This window comes from Panulirus ornatus, chromosome 3 (assembly GCF_036320965.1).
Source record: "Panulirus ornatus isolate Po-2019 chromosome 3, ASM3632096v1, whole genome shotgun sequence".
In the NCBI taxonomy this organism is placed as follows: domain Eukaryota; kingdom Metazoa; phylum Arthropoda; class Malacostraca; order Decapoda; family Palinuridae; genus Panulirus; species Panulirus ornatus.
In genome coordinates, this window is record NC_092226.1 from 56,787,133 (window position 1) to 56,793,780 (window position 6,648).

Here is a 6,648-nt window from a genome sequence, read left to right on the forward strand (position 1 = left end):
CATGACGTCGCCGACTCATGCGAAATGTCAATTGCTCATGGAAAAAAGAAAAAAAACGATTCAACTTGTGGAAACATATAACTACGAGCCGAAAGACGGTCCGTAACATGAGAACACAAGGTAGGGTTGCCTGCTATAAGTACCGCCGGCTGACGTCATCTGATAGACGGGGCCTGAGCATGACCGACCAAAATCTTTGGCAGTATTTGTGTGGTCAGAGCCCCCGCCTCTCATGACGTCCCACCCGGTAGGCTTCCCCAGACCTTTCCTAGCCTCTCTTGCTCTTAAATGACGACACATTTATGGTAAGAAAAAGGCACTCTGTGACGGAAACCGTGGTCCAAACGAGAGAACATGAGGTACGTTTCTGCTTTGAAGTACCGAAGACGTCTTAGATAGGTGGTCTTGCACAATGATCGACCAATCATTGATCAGAAAGTATGTATAGTACAAAGCTTCGCCTTCTCATGACGTCCATCCCCGATAACTCGGAGGCCTTTCTTGGCCTCGTGGGTTAGAAGACTCCGTATGGGTAATAATAAAATACAATAATGCCGGCAACTGCTGAAATGCGACTCTGAGAAGAAGACGGTCCAAACAGATGAACAAGAAGATTTGGTTGTTGAAGTACCTGGATGACGTCATCTGAGAAGTGGGCGTTGGGACTTACCGACCAAGCATTGATTCAGATAATTTAATGGATTCAGAGCCCTGCCCTTACTCCATGAAACTCACCCGGGCAACTCAGATAACAACCCTACCTTATGTTGTGCTGTTTGGTCCTCTTCCCGCTCACAGGGCCTTTCTTGTCCTCGCTGCTAGAAACTCCTTATGTAATAATATAATAATAAAAAAAGCTGGCAACTGCTGAAATGCGACCACGTAGTAAAAGAACGGTCCAAACAGGAGAACATAAGGTAGGGTTGCTTGAGTGGGGATTGGGATTCACCGACCATCATTGAAACAGGTTAATAAGTGGGTTCAGAGCCCCGCCCTTCTCATACGTCACCCGGTAGCTCATAGAAGCAACCCAATTTATGATGTTGTCCTGTTGGTTCTCTTCCACTCAACCGCCTTTCTTGGCCTCGCTGGCTCATTCATGTGAATATCGACTCTTTAATAAACTCGGTCAACGCTGAAAAAGCGACGCTGTGCGGATGAAGACGGTCCAAATAGGGGAACATAAGATAAAGGGTTGCTGCGTTAAGTACCGCTGATGTCATCTGATAGAACGGTGCCTGTGTATAAAACCACATTGGACAGATATTTTTGTGGAGTACAGAGGTCCTCCCTCATGACGTCAAGCTGTAGCCTCTGAATAGCCAACCCTACCTTCATATGTCGTTCTTTTGTTTCTCTTCCCGCTCACATTTGCCCTTCTTGGCCTCAGCGGCTCATTCATGTGAATATCGCGATTCATTAATAAGCTAGGTCAACTTCTAGAAATGCAACTCTGGGCGGGAAGACGGCCCAAATAGGAAGAACATAAAAGTCGGGGTTGCTCGCGTTTGAAGTAGCCGATGACGTCATGTGATAGGTGGGGCTCGAGATGACCAATACAATGTCATATGGTTTATAGGAACAAAATCCCGCCCTCTCATGACGTCCACTAGGGCCAACTCTGAGTAGCAACCCTAACCTATTTGTGCTGTTGATTCTCTTCCGCTCACTGAGGCCTTTCTTGTCTCGCTGGCTACAAGACTCCTTATGGTAATTAATAATAAAAAAAAAAAAAAACTTGGCAACTTTCTGAAAGGCGACACCCTGAGTAAAATAGTTTTGGTTTGGAGAGAAGTACCCGGATGACGTCATCTGAGAGGTGGGTCTTGGGACTAACAACCCAATCAATGATCAGATAATTTGTGGGTTCAGAGCCCTGCCCTTCTCAGACGACGTCACCCGGGCAACTCAGAGTAACAACCCTACCTTATGTTGTGCTGTTTGGTTCCTCTTCCCGCTCACGGAGGCCTTCTTGTCCTCGCTGCTAAGAAGACTCCTATGGTAATAATATAATAATAAAAAAAAGCTTGGGCAACTGCTGAAATGCGACTCTGAGTAAAAGACGGTCCAAACAGGAGAACATGAAGGTAGGGTTGCTGTAGTGGGGATTGGGATTCACCGACCATCATTGGATCAGGTCATATGTGGGGTTTTCAGATCCCCGCCCTTCTCATGACGTCCAATCCCGGGTACTCATGAGAAGCAACCTACTTATGATGTCCTGTTTGGTTCCTCTTCCACTCACGTCGCCTTTCTTGGCCTCGCTGGCGTCATTCATGTGAAATATCGACTCTTTAAACTAAGCTCGGTCAACTGCTGAAATGCGACCTCTGTGCGGAAGACGGTCCAATAGGGGAACAAAAGATAGGGATGCTGCGTTGAAGGTACCCGGCTGATGTCAATCTGATAGACGGAGCTGTGTATAAACAATCAGTGGACACTATTTTGTGGATTACAGAGGTCCTCCCTCATGACTCAAGCCTGTAGCCAGAATAGCACCCTACCTTATGATGTCGTCGTTTGTTCTCTTCCCTAACTTTGCCTTTCTTGGCCGCTGGCTCAATTCCTGTGAATATCGCGTATTCTAAAAAGCTAGGTCAACTGCTGAAATTGCAACTCTGGCGGAAGACGGTCCAAATAGGAGAACATAAAGTTGGGTTGCTGCGTTGAAGTAAGCCGAGATGACGTCATGTGATAGTTGGGGCTCGTGAGATGACCAATCATATGGTCAGATGGTTTATAGGTACAAAATCCCGCCCTTCTCATGACGACACTAGGGCCAACTCCTGAGAGTAGCAACCCTACCTTATGTTGAGCTGTTTATGATTCCTCTTCCGCTCACGGAGGCCTTTCTTGTCCTCGCTGCTACAAAGGACTCCATAATGTAATAATAATAAAAAAAAAAAACTTGGGCAACTGCGGAAATGGCGGGGACCCTGAGTAAAATAGTTAAGGTTTGGTGAATGTACCCGGATGACGTCATCTGAGAGGTGGGTCTTGGGACATTACCGAACCAATCATTGATCAGATAATTTGTGGGTATTCAGAGCCCACCCTTTCTCATGACGACGTCACCCGGGCGAACTCAGACAGGAACCCTACCTTATGTTGCGCCTCTTATGTTCGTTTTCCGATCACGGTGGCCTGTTTGACGTCGCTGGCTTATGGAAGAGACACGGCTTTATCCTGCTGAAATGCGACTCTGAGCGGAAGAACGCCACAAGTAGAAACAGAAGGGGGTTCTGCATTGAAGTAGCCGGCTTGACGTCTTATCATGGTTGGGGATAGAGACTCACCGACAAATCAACCTTTGATCAGATGAATATGTGGGTTGCAGATCCCCGTCCTTCTCATGACGTCCACAGGGTAGCTCTGAGTAGTAACCTACTTTATGCTGTCCTGTTTGGTTTCTCTTCCACTCACGTCGCACTTTCTTGGCCCGCTGGCTCATGCCTCCACATGTGAATATCGACTTTTTTATAAGCTCTGTCAACTGCTAAAATGGGGGCGACTCTGTGCATAAAAAAAAAAAATAAAAAAAAAAAAAAAAAAAAAAAGAAGAACGTTTTAAATAGGAGAACATAGAAGGGTTGCTACGTTGAAGTACCTAGCTGACGTCATCTGATAGACGGGGCCTGGGCATAACCATAATTGGGACAGATATTTTGTGGATTACAGAGTCCGACCTCAGAGACGTCACCCGGGAGCTCCAGAGTAGCAACCCTACCTTATGATGATCCCTGTTAGGTTTCGCTTCCGCTCACGTCGCCTTTCTTGGCCTCGCTGGCACATTCATCGAGAAGTCGACTCTTTAATAAAGCTCGTCAACTGCTGAAATGCGACCTCTGGATGCGGAAGACGGTCCAAATAGGAGAACATAGGGAGGGTTGCGGCTTGAAGTTACCTGCTTGACTCATCCTGATAGGCGGGTTGGGAATAAACCAATTCAATTGGAAAAGATACTTATATTGGAGTTAACAGAGCCTCCGCCCTCATGACATCACCGGAGCTCAATGAGTAGCAACCCTACCTTATGAAGTTCTGTTTGGTTTCTCTCCCTCACGTCGCCTTTCCTGGGCCCGCTGGCTCACTCATGTGAAAGTCGACTCTTTGATAAGTCTCGGTCACTGCCTGAAATGCGACTCAGTGCGGAAGGCGGTTCAAATAGGAGAACATTAGGTACGAGTTTGCGCTTTGAAGTAGCGCGGATGACGTCTATCTGATAGGTGGGGCTTGGACATGACCAATCATGGTCAATGGGTTTTATAGGTTACAAAATCCCGCCCTTCACATGAGTCACCGGGCAACTACAGAGTAGCAACCTAATTATGTTGTGCTGTTTAGTTCCTCTTCCGCTCACGAGGCCTTTCTGGCCTCGCTGCTAGGAAATACTCCTTAAGGTAATAATAAAAATTAAAAAACTAGGGCCAACTGCAGAATTACTCTAAGTAAAAAAGGGTCCAAATAGAACATAAGATAGTTTGGTTTAGTGGACAGTAATGGGTGGACGTCGTCTGATATGTGTGTCTTTGTGACTCCCGAACCAATCATTGATCAGATAATTTATGGGATCAGAGAGCCCTGCCCTTCTCATGACGACGTCACCCGGGCCAACACCAGAGTAGCAAACCCAACTTATGTTGCGCTGTTTGGTTCCTTTTGCAGATCACGGTGGCCTGTTTGACGTCCCGCTGGCCTATGTGGAAAATGACGGCGGGCTTTATTGCTGCTGAAATGCGACTCTGAGCAGAGGCATTCCAAACAAGAGAACATAAGTAGGGTTACCTGTCACTGAAGTAGCACTGACGATCCTTATGAGGTTGGGGATTTAGTTCTCGCCGACCAGTCGTTGATCAGATATAAAGTGGGTTCAGAGCCAGTCTTCATCTCATGACGTCACCCGGGTAGCTCAGAGTAGCAACCCTACCTTATGATGGTCCCTGTTTGTTTTTTTTCCTTCCTTCCGCTGACGTGGCTTTCATTGCGTCGCTGCTCATGCGAAATTGGTCAATTGCTTTCATGGAAAAAAAGAAAAAAAACGACAACTTGTGAAACATATAACTCATAACGGAAGAACGGTCCAAACATGAGAACACAAGTAGGGTCTGCAGCAAGTGAAAGTCAACCCGGCTGACGTCATCTAGATAGACGGGGCCTGACATGACCGACCAAATCTTTTGGGCCATTGTTTTGTGGTTTCAGATCCCCGCCCTTCTCATGACGTCCACCCGTAAGCTCAGGACTTTTCTTTAGCCTCTCTGGCTTCGTTTTAATGACAGATCACTGTTATGGTTAATAAAAAGGGCCACTGCTGAGCGGAAAGCCATCCAAACTGGAGACTGAGGTTAACGGTGGCTGCTTTGAAGTACCCGATGACGTCTTATGATAGGTGGTGCTTGCACATGGAATCGACCAACAAATGATCAGATAGTAGTATATACAAAGCTCGCTTTCTCATACGTCATCCCGATAACTCGGAGGCCCTTTCATTGGCCTCGGGGTTTAGAAGACTCATTAGGGTAATAAAATATAAATTAAGCTCGGCAACTGCAGAAATGCGACTCTGAGTAGACGGTACGGTCCAAACAAATGACATGAGAGATTTGGTTTGTTGAAGTACCTTGATGACGTCATCTGAAAGTGTGGCTTGGGACTACCGACCATCATTGATCAGATAATTTGTGGATTCAGAGCCCTGCCCTTCTCATGAGTCCCCCGGCAACTCAAAGTAACAACCCACCTTATGTCTGTGCGTGTTTGGTTCTTCTTCCGCTCACGGAGGCCTTTCTTGTCCTCGCTGGCTAGAAGACTCCTTATGGTAATAATAAACTAATAAAAAAAGCTCGGGGCAACTGCTGAAGAAGCGACTCAGAGTAAAAGACGGTCCAAACAGGAGAACATCAAGGAGGGTTGCTGTTAGTGGGAGTGGGATTCCACCGACCAATCAATGATCAGGTAATATGTGGGATTCATAGCCCCGCCCTTCTCATGACGTCACCCTGGGTAGCCTCAGAGAAGCAACCCTACTTTTAATATGTCCTGTTTGGTTTCTCTTCCACTACACGTCGCCTTTCTGGCCTCGCTGGCTCATTCAGTGAATATCGCCTCTTTAATAAGCTTCGGTCAACAGCTGAAATGCGACTCTATGCGGAAGACGGTCCAAAAAGGGAACATAAAGAAAGGGTTGCTGCTTGAAGACCCGGCTGATGTCATCTGATAACGGTGCCTGTGTATAAACAAGTCTTTGAGACAGATATTTTTGTGATTAGAGAGGTCCTCCCTCATGACGTCAAGCTGGTAGCGTCAGAATAGCAACCCTACCTTATAGGTTCGTCCTTTTGTTTCTCTTCCGCTTCACCTTTTGCCTTCTTGGCCGTCGCTGGCTCATTCATGTGAATATCGCGAATCTTTAATAAGCTAGGTCAATGCTGAAATGCAACATCCTAGGCGAAGACGGTCCAAATAGAGAACATAAAGTTGGGTTTGCTGCTGAAGTAGACCGGATGACGTCATCTGAGAGGTGGTCCTTGGGACTTTACCAACAATCATTGAACCAGATAAATTTGTGGGTTCAGAGCCCTTCCCTTCGCAGCCGACGTCACCCGGCAACTCAGAGCAGCAACCCTACCCATTGTGTTGGCGCTCTTT

The 6,648-nt window shown here is 46.8% G+C and overlaps 1 protein-coding gene across 1 annotated transcript in view; it reads right to left on the bottom strand.

Moving 5' to 3' along the window:
• The window catches only part of LOC139762752 (UDP-GalNAc:beta-1,3-N-acetylgalactosaminyltransferase 2-like), a 217,968-nt gene that overhangs the window by 210,360 nt on the left and 960 nt on the right, over positions 1–6,648 (bottom strand). The window lies entirely within an intron of this gene.